The following is a 13895-nucleotide window of genomic DNA, read 5'->3' as shown; positions in this document are numbered from 1 at the left end:
TTATTTTATTTGTTTATTTATTTGTTTATTTATTTTTATTTTTCAATTACAGTTGACATTCAATATTGTTGGGTTGTCGGAAAAGTCATGACGCATTTTTGCAATGACAAACATAGAAAAAATACATCATGACTTTTCCAACAACCCAGTACTTTATATTAGTTTCAGGTGTACAGCATAGTGGTTAGACATTTTTATAATTTAGAAAGTGTTCCCCCCAATTAGTCTAGTACCCACCTGACACTATATATAACTATAATATTATTGACTATGTTCCCTATGGTTTACTTTACATCCCCATGACTATTTTGTAACTATCAATTTGTACTTCTTAATCTTTTCACCTTTTTACCCAGCCCTCCAACCCCCCTCCCATCTGGCAACGATCAGTTTGTTCTCTGTATCTGTGAGTCTGTTTCTGTTTTGTTTGTTCGTTATTTTGTTCTTTAGATTCCACAGATAAATTAGACCAGATGGTATTTGCCTTTCTCAGTCTGACTTATTTCACTTAGCATAATACCCTCTAACTGTATCCATGTTGTTGGAAACGGTGAGATTTCGTTCTTTTTCGTGGCTGAGTAATATTCCATTGTATATATGTACCACCTCCTCTTTACACAATCATCTATTGATGGGCACCTGAGTTGCTTCCATATTTTGGCTATTGTAAAGAGTGCTGCAGTGAATATAGGGGTGCATATAGCTCTTCAAATTAATGTTTTTGATTTCTTCAGATAAATACCCAGAATAGAATTGCTGGCTCATAAGGTAGCTCTCTTTAATTTTTTGAGGAACCTCCAAACTGTTTTCCATAGTGGCTGCACCAATTTGCAATCCCACCAACAGTGCACAAGGGTTCCCTTTCCTCCACATCCTGGCCCACACTTGTTGTTTGCTGATTTATTGATGATAGCCATTCTGACAGGTGTAAGGTGATATCTCACTGTGGTTTAATTTGCATTTCACTGGTGATTCATGACATTGAGCATGTTTTCATATGTCTGTCGTTCATCTGTACATTCTTTTTGGAGAAATGTCTAATTCAGTCTTCTGCCCATTATTTAATTGCATTGGTTAATGTTTTGTTTTGTTTATTTTTTGTTTTTGTTTTTGTGTGTGTGTTTTTTTGGTGTTGAGTTCCATGAATTCTTTATGAATTCTAGATATTAATCCCTTAATGGATATATCATTGGTGAATATCTTCTCCCATTCAGGAGGTTGTCTTTTCGTTTTGTTGGCAACTTCCTTTGCAGTGCAAAAAACTTTTTAGTTTGATGTAGTCCCATCTATTAATTTTTTCTTTTGTTTCACTTGCCCAAGGAAGTGTATCAGAAAAAAATAACACTACTAAGAGCAATATCAGAGAGTTTACTGCCGATGTTTTCTTCTAGGAGTTTCGTGGGCTCAGGTTTTACATTTAAGCCTTTAATCCATTATTCTTGTATATGGTGTAGGAATGTGGTCTAGTTTCATTTTTTTTTTGCATGTATCTGTCCAGCTTTCCCAACACCATTTGTTGAATAGACTGTCTTTACCCCATTGTATATTTTTGCCTCCTTCATTATAGATTAATTGACCAGATAGGCGTATGTTTATTTCTGGGTCCTCTACTGTGTTACATTGATCTGTGTTTGTTTTTATGCCAGTACCATGCTGTTTTGATTACTATAGCCTTGTAGTATAGTTTGATATCAAGTAGCGTGATACCTCCAACTTTGTTTTGCTTTCTAAAGATTTCTATGGCTATGCAGGGGGGTTTTTTGGTTCCATATAAATTTAAGGATTATTTGTGCTTGTTCTGTGAGAAATGCCATTGGTATTTTGATAGGGATTGCATTGCTTTAGGTAGTTTGGAAATTTTAATGATGTCAATTCTTCATATCCATGAGCACAGTGTATGCTTCCATTTATTTTTATCTTCTTCAATTTCTTCTTTTTATATTTACAATGTCATTTTTTTAAATTAAAGTTTATTAGGTGAAAATTGTCAGCAAAGTTACATAGATTTCAGGTGTACAATTCTGTAATACATTATCTATCACATAGTGTGTTCACCACCCAGAGTCAGTTCTCTTTACATCACCATGTATTTGATCTCCTTTACCCTCATCTACCACCCTCTCCCCGCTTCTTCAATTTCTTTCTTCGGTAGCAGCTTTATTTGTAATAGTAAAAAACTGAAAATAACCAAAATGTCTTATGATAGGTGAGTAGCTAAACTGTGGTACAATGAAACGGAATGGACTATGGTACAATAAAACAGAATGGACAGCAACTTAGATGGACCTCAAAGGTATTATTCTGAGTGGCAAAAATTGTTTGCATGAAGCTCTCCATCCCTCATTCTCCATCCCACCCTCACCCCAACATTTCAAATTGTAAGCATTCTAGATTTAGTTCCCTAGGATTCAAAAGACAAATTGGCCAAAAGAAGCATCCCTGGTGATTTTAATTTAGTGGCAATCTCTAAGGCAGTGCTTTGTTAAGTATTATTGTTATCATCCTACATCTAAAGGCACACACTTGCATGCATGTGCGCGCGAGCACACGCACACACTCACACATATCCAAGATGACAGGATTTTCATGCTGTGGGAATCCCGCCTTTACTGACTCATTTTGAAAGATGAAAGATAAAGACTCACCTGAGCTGTTCTCAGATGAGGGGAAAAGGTGATGGCTGGTAGCAGCATAGGGAAAAGAGTTACAGGAAAGAGAGGAAGATAAAACTGACGATTACAGAGAGAGGATTGTGCTGACCTGTGCTCTAGCTCTGTAGCTTTGGTCTTGGCCATTCCATTGACACATGTTCACTGTCTTCCCCGTCTGCAGTCCCAATTCTGAGTCTGAGAACTGATATGGAAATGTCTCTTCTTCAGAGAGGCTTTACCAAACCCTAAGACTTGGCTAGATCCCTGTGTTATACACTCTCACAACACTTGAACCTAACCTTGGCATCATTTACCACAATTGTAATTACATGTTTTCGAGATTAACTATTTAATGTTACATAATGATGCACAAGTTTATCTATGTAGTGTGTCTCCCATTTGGGACTGTAAACTCTATGAATGTAGAAACGCTGTCTTAGTTAACTTTGGTATATTCCCTGCACCAGACATGGTCTCAGTATGTATTTGTTGCATGAACAAAGGGAGGTAGCAAGACCCTGATTGAATTAAACAGTTACTTTAAATAATATTAAGGAAAATAAACTTTGTGTTTATTTTCTCTCTTACAAAAAAGAAAAAAATATATTACTTACCCCACTTACCACATTAGATAAGACTGAATAGACATGGAGGTGCTCTGGGGTAAAAAGCATTGTTCAACTAGATGGGCTAATGATAATAAAGCATTGGCTTCCTACCCTTTGAGTTTTGGGGGCCCGGTGTACATTCTTCAAGGCATGGAATCTCAAGCCCTGGATACACCATGTATGAAAATGTGGACATCAGTGCTCACGTGTCCACCAATGGGAGTGTTTCTTTCCACCCACCAAGTATCCCTTCAAATCATCCAGTAGAAACCAGGGGTTGATGGAACCATTTGCTAGGTTAGAATGCTGGTGCCTACCCAGGCTAATTAAGGACTGGTAGGTATTAAACATTATGGTTTCAATTACCTTTATTTATTTCCCCAAAGGGTAAAACTGAGTTGGAAAAGCACAAAAGACTTAAGGAGACTGTCCTTGAGACTTTGACCTTAGGATCCAAATGCTGTTCCTCATAGTTCTCCAGGTTTCCTTCACTGTCACTCACATTGAAGCCCTCCCCACCATTCAGTAAGGAAGCACATATTCTTCCAGTGGAAGGAATTGGGGGGGGGGTTGCAAATGTTACACGTCAGGACATTTCAGAGACAAGTCCAACCTGTTTAAACTTTAACACATAAGCTTACTTTTTCTTCTCAATATACCACGATTCGGCCCCAGGCCACATAGTCACCCCCATGCCTTCACCCCGGTCCCTTAGGGGAAACAAAGTCCTTGCTGGCTGAGTTCCACATTCATTCCTCAAGTCACAATAAACGCTGCTCTCCTCACGGCCACCTGACACCAAAGCTGTTGTTTAACCTCTCCTTATTCCCATGCCTGCATTGCTTGAATTAACTTTTCTATCTGGGTGCCTGATTAAGTCAACTTCTTCCCAAGCTGCTCTCCTTCTTTGTGTTGCTCTTTTTTTTTAAGATTGTATTGGGGAATCAGGGGAAGGGGAACAGACAAGTTGCTGTCATTTTGTTCTTCAGTCTAGTTGTGGAGGACGTTGCTTCACTGGCCCAAGTTGGAACCATCATTGCGCTCTTCCCAGGTGAGGCAGATCAGTCACTGGCCTCTGGATGGCCGCTCATGGCGGCTCTTGGCAGCTCACACCAGCTGCCAGCCGCTCATGCTGGCTGCCAGCCACACACGGTAGCTTATGGCAGCCCACTGTAGCAGGGGCTGCAGCTTACGCCATCGCCGGCGACTCACAGCAGCCCAGCTCCAGGTTGAGCTGTTGTTCACCATCTTAGCTGTAGAGGGCACAGCGTCACTGGCCCTCATGTGGGATCCAAACCGGGGCCCTGCTTCTCAGAGCTGGTGTCCCAAGCCAGCTCTTAACCAACGCACCAGTCAGCCGGTCCCTTTCTGCTGCTCTTGATTGAATTCATTCCAAGTTTCTCCTTGTTTCCTTCAACCTATGCTTTCTATAACCTTGAGGATTCTTCAGTCTCCCTTCTCCCCTGGCTCACAGTGCCCTCCCCACCTCTGCCCTGGACCTGCATTCACTCCACTCTTGCTTGGTTTCCATGCTATCTCCAAGGAGTGATCCTTTCCCCACCAGCATGTGGCAATCACCAAACACCCACAGATTCCTGAAGTTACCTTAGTCTTCACTGAAAAGAGGGTCTAATTCCAGTACACACAGAACAGGGGAGGTTATAGGGAGAAAATGTACAAGATACAAATATTACTGAGTTTTGAGATGACAGGAGTTTCCACCAAAACAGCTAGAGCTGGGAGTGGCTAATCAAATCATAACCTACGAAAATCTACTCAAAGGCATTTTGTAACCCTTTCCTAGGTGCATACCTTTTGTATATGAACTTTATTCAAAGTACTCTGAAAAAGAATACAAGTACCAGAACCTTGTAAATTGGGCTTTCCTGGGCTCAACAACATTTTGTAAGCAGGGGAAATACTGTACCAGTTCATAAAAACAAGAAATATGTTGACAACTGCTTTATTGTGCATGAAACTTGCCCTTTGTTATTCTTTGGCGGTTAAGAAAGGAGAGTGAAAGGACAATCACATTGATTTTAATGCCTGACCCCTCCTCACCCTGTCTGCCACATTGAAACCTTGTGGGTCTCATCAATAACCGGATGGAACCCAAAAGCCATGGCAGAGGCCATCATAAGTAGCAATTAAATGAAAGTGATAGGAAAAGGAAAATTGAGAAACATCTTGCTGGTGACACCCTCTCACCCTTTGCCATTATCTGGGCTGTGCCTGGGCCATCTCTTCATGAATGTCCAGAAGAACAGAGGGATTTAAGTGCTGGCCCTCCTGGAGCAGCTGTGTGCTAACGGGATCTACGAGGGGAGGCTTTATGAGAGAATTTCTGGCTTCTGTGGGGGAGATAAACAGCCTCAGTCCTGGTCGCTTGCTAGGGCATGAGCCACAGACACAAGTCATCTAAAGTCTCTGGGCCTCGGTTTCCTCCTCTGAAAGCTGCAGATGATAATAGTGCCTACCTCAGAATGTTGTGAACATAAAATGAGGCAAGTCTCGTGAAGCCCTAAGTGCAGTGCGGGACATATTGTTAGTGCTCAATAAATGTAAGAGATGAGGGAGCCAAGAGGGCACAAAGGAGAAGAAAGAGAAGGAGGAGAGGGAGAAAGTGGCATGGTGACCTTGGGTTCCACAGGAAAGAAGGGGCCTGGCAGCGGGTGTCTCTCTCCTTTCCCTGCTACTCTCCCTTTCGCTGCACAACTCAAGACTTGCTTCATGACCCCTCAGGTTTAACAGCTGAGACTGTGTTCCCAAATTCACAGGTGTGGTGTCCTGCACACCTGGGTGGAATGTTGCTCTCGCCTTCCTGCAATTACCAAATCGCTTCAAGTACATTTTTTTTTTCAAATGAAGTCTGAGCTTATATTTTTGTTCATGGTGAATTTTACATTTTAGATGATGAGCTCGTTTAGCAAATATGTGTGTTTGGATCTATTTGTCATCTCCCTTGCAGATCACTTTCCCCCCTTCCATTGCTGTGGGCTCCAGAAGCAGGGTGGGCAGTAGGGTATGAAAACGCGAGTTGGTGGTCTTCTTGAACCCAGAAATTATTTACAGAGCACAGAATTTATCTGTCAGGAAAAATTTTTTAACAGAAATGGGCAAACACTAGATACCCTGGATGTATGTAAACCTTCTTTCCAACAGTTATGAAAGGACATTTTAAACTTTAAATGAAAACCCTGTTGGCAGTACACTCTCAGCGCTAAGCTCCATCAAAACATCATACTGAAGGGAAGGAGGTCACATAGGAATCATCACCTTTAGTTCCTAAAATCGCCCCAATAACGCTGTGATTCTAGAAGTAGGCAAGGGTCCTTCTTTGTGCCCCTTGTTCACTCTCCTACCCCTTGTGCATCTGAAGCCAAAGCATAAGCTTGTAGCATATACCAAGGGATAGAATTCAACCAGGGTCAGGTCAACTTGAACAGTTCTGTTCCAAAGTCCAACTTTAAATTCTACCCTCCATAGAAGTAGCCCCCTTACTGCAGCTGTTCTCCACCAGCTGCCCAGCCAGCTGCCATTCAGCCAAAATTACCACCACCTCAGGGTTCCCTCCATGGGGCTCACTCACTGACCCACTAGCTGGAATTGCCCACATTGCAAGTCAGCTCTGGTTTCCAACAATGTTTTTTTTATTATTTTAACAATAAAAGGACAACTTATAGATACCCCTCTCTCTCAGCATGTGCAGAATGAGATGAAACAAAAGCTTGCTGGGTCAGACCCCATGAACCAGATCGAACCAGAGATGATGTGAATGTGGAACCAATCAAGAAGTTACATGAATTAGAAAAGACCGGCCTAATGGCTCTTTTTAAAATACTTATTTTTAAAAACTTAATCACACTACATAGGGTGGAATCCTCACACTCCTTTTCAAATTTCTTCTTGCTTTCATTTTTCTTTTGGAGATGTTTTGCCTGTTTTTTACATTCTTTGCAGAATTTGTGGGTAACAGGAGATTGGGCGCAAAATTGAGACTGCACATTCACTGGGAGCAAGAGGTGAGGCATCAAGGATTCAGGGTCTGAATCACTGTTGCTTCTGCGGCGAGGTTGTCACACAGATAAATAAGTATATATTAATTTTCCAGCAATGTAGTTTGGAAATCAGCACATCAAATAAAATATTTAACACCCAGGAAAAGCCAAATGCACGTTCTGCATGTGTGTCCATAAGTGGTATTTTTATGGAAGGAAACTTTATTTGAAACAAATGTCAGAACAACAGTTGAGCTTATGAAAGGCATTGAGAAACCATGGTGCATAAGGTTTTAAAATGTTGCCCATTCAAAGCATAATCCTCAGCCTCAGTCCCTTCCATGGTTAGCATGCCTGTTCATTACTAGTGTTGATCCACCTGTATGTACAGGTGTCCTTACTCTTGCGCATAATTCATGGCAAACCCTGGTAGTCATATTGCTTACATGTGTGAAATGAAAAATGGAAGTGGACTAGTGGATTCATCATCTGGTACCCCACTGCTTGGTCTCAGGAGAAGAAGGGAATCTTACAATGATGGATGCGATTTTATTTGGATATCCCTTGAGGAGCTTCCTAAGACCAGCACTAGAATATTTTCTGCCCACAGCCGAGAGGTTCAAGGGCTTTGAACCCAAAGTGGGAGCCCAATCCACCCCCAAGCTTCTACCTGGGTATCTTAAAGGGGATAGAAGAGGACTGCATGTAACCTGTGCAAAGGGAAGGAGAGAATTGGAGTTGGCCACAATCCATGGCCAGGGGAGGCCACTGAGATAGATGTTGTGAAGACATAGTCAGGAAAAGTTTGCTGTAACTCTCATGTCTTTCTCTCCCTTCCCAGATGCCTGCCCGCCAACGCTCTTTTTTCATTCATTTGTACATACATTCCTCAAGTATTTACCGAACACCTATTTCGGGCATAAGCCTGGGCTAGCCAGGGCAGGAGTACACAGAAGACGTTTGTTTTCGCCTCTCCCTGTCAATGGGTCTTCTCTCCTTCTCTCTCTCCCCATAATTCAGTGGTAACAGGGGTGGATGGAGGAATATCCAAAATTTGTCCCTGCAGGAGACATCTGTACTAGGAATTTCCAGCAATCCCCAAAGAAGAGTGGCAGATTGATGGGACTTGAGTTGGGACTAACAAGGGGGTGGAGGGAGGTGGGATGCAAGGAACCCATTTATCAGGCACTTGCTGTACGTTCACTTTCTCATACCTCATTTAATCCTCCCATCCTATGAGGTAGTTATTATAACTGGCCGTGCTGTATATGAAGAAATTGAGGCCAGGAAGGGGAAGTGAATTGCCCAAGGTCACACAGCTAAGAAGTGACAGAGCCCCAATTGAAGCTTAGGTCTATATTATTACCAATGCCCAGGCATAAAAAACAAACAAACAAACAAACAAACAAAAACTCAGATATGGTTTAAACATAAGCAAAGAAATAGGTTAGCAGTTCCTCAAAGGTGCTATAAACCCTGTTTCATTGCAACTTACTTGAATTTCTGTATTCAACAATAATAGTTTTAACAATACCTAACACTTATTGAGCACTTATGTGTCAGGAACTATATATTGGGTTTTCAGAAAAGTCATGACACATTTTTGCGATGAAAAACATAGAAAAACTACGTCATGACTTTTCCGACAACCCAATATATAGTTTTGCACTCATGGCCTCATTTAATCATCACAACAACCCTATGAAGTATTATTATTGTAATCCTCTTTTTATAAATGAGGAAAACAATGCTTAGAAAGTAACATGCCCAAGGTTCAACAGCTAGTAAAAACAGTATGGTTTCATTCCAAGTCGTTCCGACTTGTCAAAGCCACTCCGTTGCTAGACTCCCCTGCCTTAAGCCGTCAAGTACCTCACTATTTTGAAGAGTCTTTGTTCCGACTTTCTACTCCCCCCTTTTCTTCCCGTAGAATTGTGTCCACATAAATCTCACTCACTTCTGTTCTATAAGGTGACCTAAGTCATTGTCTCCTTCATAACCTCCTCACCAGACCACATATTATCCCCAATATCCAATCAGTCAAACTTGGAAGTCCCAAGATACTACTAGCACCCAATTGCCAGTCACCCTAATAGGTTAGTGGAATCTTAAGAAGAGGACAGGGCCAGCCGAGTGGCTCAGTTGGTTAAGAGCTCGCTTAAGAGTTTGAGCTCTGAGCAACAGCGGTTCGAGTCCCGGCCCGAGCTGAGCAGCCACTGAACTGCCAATAGGTGGCAGGATGGCTCAGTTAAAATAATAATAATAATAAAAAATAAAAATAAAAAAATTAAGAAGAGGACAAAGTAAAACCATAACTCCTTGTATTTAGAAACAATAAATACGACTTAAAAGTTGCTATTTTAAAAAATATCCCCCAGGTCTACAAACTCCCACAAGCAAAATCTCTAAAAGAAAGGCAAAAGAGAAGTCATCCTCCCTGAAAATCAGTTCATTTTATAAATTATGATAAGGTGGCTGTTTTGAAAGTGTTGCTTATTCAGAGACTCAGAAGTTAAGCATATGTTACTGGTGAGGGCTGTGTTCCAAATGACCATCCCTTGATAAAGACAGTCCTTCCTATTTCTTTAATTATCTCCCCTCCTCTAGTTCTGGAGCAGCCATTCTGTGCCAAGAGTTTCTCTTTCCATTTTCCAAGGAAACAAAGAACAAGGAATGTCTCCCTGATGTCCCAAACCCCTATCTGGGGTCATGCCCTTTGAGAACTTACTTTATGTCAGCTCCTACCTCTAGGCAGTCAGAAAAATCACTCTGAACAACTCATAGAATGAGCACCTGCTTCAGTTATTGCCCCAATGTGAACACGCTAATCCCGGGGTTTAGGAGAGGTTTGCCTTCCACTCAAAATGGTCAGGCCCTTCTAATGGGTCAGCACTGCTGGTTTCAATACCCCAGTCTTGATTTCTAACAGGTGGGCACCACAGTTGTTCCACTCTTATTGTGAGCCAGAGCATGGCTCAAACAATATAAGATTCTTCATAAAGAGTTTGAGAGAACGCCAGATAATATTTTGGGGGGAAATCAGCTCAGTCCCTTTCTCCAGCATCCCAAGCTAGTGGCTTTGACCAGGAATGAAGAGCACCCAGACCTACTGCTTTCTTTATATTCACTAAGTGGCCTCTTTTTTTTTTTTTTAAAGATTTTTATTGGGGAATTGGGGGGATGGGAACAGTGCTGGGGAATTGGGGGAAGGGGAACAGACAAGTTGCTATCCCTTTGCTCTTCAGTCTAGCTGTGGAGGACGTTGCTTCACTGGCCCAAGTTGGCACCATCATTGCGCTCTTCCCGGGCGAGGCAGATCAGTCGCCGGCCTCTGGACGGCCGCTCACGCTGGCTGCTGGCTACACACGGTAGCCCATGGCAACCCACTGCCACAGGGGCTGCAGCCCACGCCGTTGCCGGCGACTCACGGCAGCCCAGCTCCAGGTTGAGCTGCTGTTCAGCATCTTAGCTGTAGAGGGCAGTGTCACTGGCCCTCATATGTGGGATCCGAACCGGGGCCCTCTGGCGTCCCAAGCGAGTTCTTAACCATCGCGCCACTCGGCCGGCCCAAGTGGCCTCTTTTTTTAAGTGAACACTAAATTGTTTGTGACTACCCAACTTTTGTCAGAGCACTAGGGCAGCCTAGCTCTGGTTGTTTAGAACATGGTACTAATGAAAGGTCACCGACTGACTACCATTTGGCTCTCTGTTTCCACCCCCACCCTCAACCAAGCTTCACAAACATCCAGGCTTGGTAAATAAAGCCCAGCATTGTTTTTAAAGACAGGATGAAATCAGAAAGAGGCACAATCTCTGTCCTTGGGGTGGAATTAGAAATGTGTGATTCCTCACTTTTGTAACAAATGTAAGAGTTTGGGAATGCGTGGGACCCTTTTTCCACTCAGAAAGATTTATTGGGTGAGCTTGCAGGCCACTCTTCATAGTTCAGGGTTGCCATATTTAGTGGCTTTGTACAGAAGCCATATACATATCCCTTGTCAAAATAGATTGGGAAGGCCTGAATATACATTGTGTCCTGAGGTTCATTATGTTCTAGGTCCGCATGCAGCTCATGGAATAAATATGCTACATTGAAATCAGGAATGACTGCTTGCTCCCAAGAAGTCTAAAATATAAGGAGTGATCAAATGTAAACAGTGATCTATTGTAGAATTAGCTTCTCTGAATTTCTGTCCCTCATTTATTGCCTCCTTTTTTTCTTGATTTACCCTGTTTGGAAAGTTATTACTTTCCCCACCTCCCCCATCTCCCTACACTCTGATCCCCATGAACAATCTATGCCTCTTTTTTATGTCTTTTTAAATGCCTCCCCTGTGTTTACTTTCTCAACATTGGCATATACTAGAAAGAAAACTCTGGAAGTTCCATGAGCACAGCAGGTGCTTCCAATCTTTTCTGATGCTTACTAGCTTTGTGTCTCTAGTGAGTTTGCTAACCTTTCTGATCCTCAATTTCTTCTTCTATAAATGGGACTATTAATAACAGTACCTACTACTCAGGGTTACTGTGAGAGTTAAATGAGGTATTTCACATAAAGCCCCTTAACACAGTGCTTCAATAAATGTTTGTTTCCTTCCATCTTCAGGAGAATTTCAGTTTCTAGAGTCAAGCAGCTGCTTATGATGAATGGCCTTGTCTAATGCGTGGGCTCAGTTTTTGTCTTTGTTCCCATAACTTAGGAGTAAAAAGAAAACTTTAAAAACTGATAGGGGACAGGGAAAGCACAAACTGCACACTCAGCTGGTATCTCACTGGCCTCCCCTCTCCAGCCCGTGAATATTTGTTTCTCCTCTTGTCTTTTTCAAATCTTGGGCTATTCTGGAAAGCTTGGTCCCTGCCCCTCACTGCCATTTACCATCTTAGAGCTTCTCTCAGCTTTTCCCAGCTGTGGGAAATTGCTCCCTGAGGCCCTTTGTACTTTGGTTTGTGCAGCTCCCTTGGCTGAGTTTGAGAGTCACTTCTGCTACTTAGCCTAAATAACTCCGCCATTAGACACTGAAGTAGAAGTCACCATGGATCTTGGAGCAGTAGTCCATAGGTCAAGCCACTTCAGGACTTCGCCTTCATTTCCACAATGGTTAACCTATAATAATGTCTTGCAATTTTGTATACGTTGTAAAGGGACAGAGAAGACAGGCAGGCTGGTGGGAAGCCTTGAGGCCCAAATTGACTTATCCAACCTTGATCTTGGCCAAGGCTCTCAGCCCTGCTGGGCCCCCATTTCCACAACTTTAACATGTGATGCCTGTCTTTGGGGACCTTTTGGAGAGCTGCCAGGATCGAGGGAGATAATAAAAGAAAGCACACCTTATTAGGGGGAGGGGTCTCTATATAAATAAAGATATCCAAATTAAAGAAAAAATACCTTATTTTTGAGATTTGTTGCCGTATGTGACCTATATACATTCAAACAAACTTTAAAATCCTTGGATTCTACAATTGCTTCAAACATTGCCAAGAAGTATAAACATAGAGGGAAAAGTCATTACTACTACTCCTTTCTAGGTTAAGTAGAAAATACGTATACTTTTGAGCACTCATCCTATAGCTGTGCTAGGGCCTCCATAGACAGTGGTTCCAAGGAGCAGAGCCCCAGCCTTTTGAATCCAGTGCAAGAAGCTTATAAGGAGATTATGCTGCTTAGAAAGGCCAAGTCAGCCCCCATTTAGAGACAGGCAGTAAGCCCCATTCTGAGTACAGGTAACCCCATGCTTTTCAAAAGTCTGCTTTCTGCCACTTTGCTTTTATGAAAGACCTACATTAGAAATCTGAAGAGGATTTTCACTTTTACAGAAAAAAGGCAAAAAGCAAACATAGCTTTCAGCATTTGTTTTGCAGTGTGCACCCCAAGCAGCAAAAGTGGCCCAACCAAGCTCCTTTGCCTAGAACTACACTCAAGAGTGTTAGCATCAAGCTGCCATAGCTTTGAACTCTGTCTAGGAGTATCTGTACTTTATCTTGTTTTATTTTGCGCATCCGTTAGCAAGGTGTGTTGTAAGGTAATTGCTGCTTCGCTTTGGCCACTTCAGCTTACCAAGGTTTCATAGGAATGCTCTACTTTCAGATAGTGTGTGGGGGGCCGGAAGGACCGGTATTTTCCTCTCCGTCACAACTCACTCTCCTTTCTCTTCTGCCACCCGCCCCTTGTAATTGCCGCCAGTATCACTAAGCTCCGGTCACAACAAAAACCTGGCTGAGGGTCAGGTTCCTATTAGACAGCATCATATAGTCTTGTATATATTAGGAAGACCTAATATATAAATAATTCATGAATACGTGCATGATGTGTGTGTTCTCCCATGCCTGTATCCTTCATATATGCACTAATTACGAACAGATTATTTATTATGATATATTATGAACACATTCATAGAGTTTGAGCTCTGAGCAACAGCGGTTCGAGTCCAGCCCGAGCTGAGCAGCCGCTGAGCTGCCAACAGGTAGCAGGATGGCTCAGCTTAAAAAAAAAAAAAAAAAGAATGAACACATTCATGGACACACACATGCACACAGCATTCTGTGATAGAACCTTAAAGACCCTCTAATCTAGGCTCCCCCATAGGACAGGAAGTCCCTCTCCAGCCATCCTAACAAGTGGCCATCCAGCATCCCTACCT

Source organism: Hipposideros armiger, unplaced genomic scaffold, assembly GCF_001890085.2.
Source record: "Hipposideros armiger isolate ML-2016 unplaced genomic scaffold, ASM189008v1 scaffold_341, whole genome shotgun sequence".
NCBI classification, from domain to species: Eukaryota; Metazoa; Chordata; class Mammalia; order Chiroptera; family Hipposideridae; genus Hipposideros; species Hipposideros armiger.
This window is presented reverse-complemented; position numbering follows the sequence as displayed.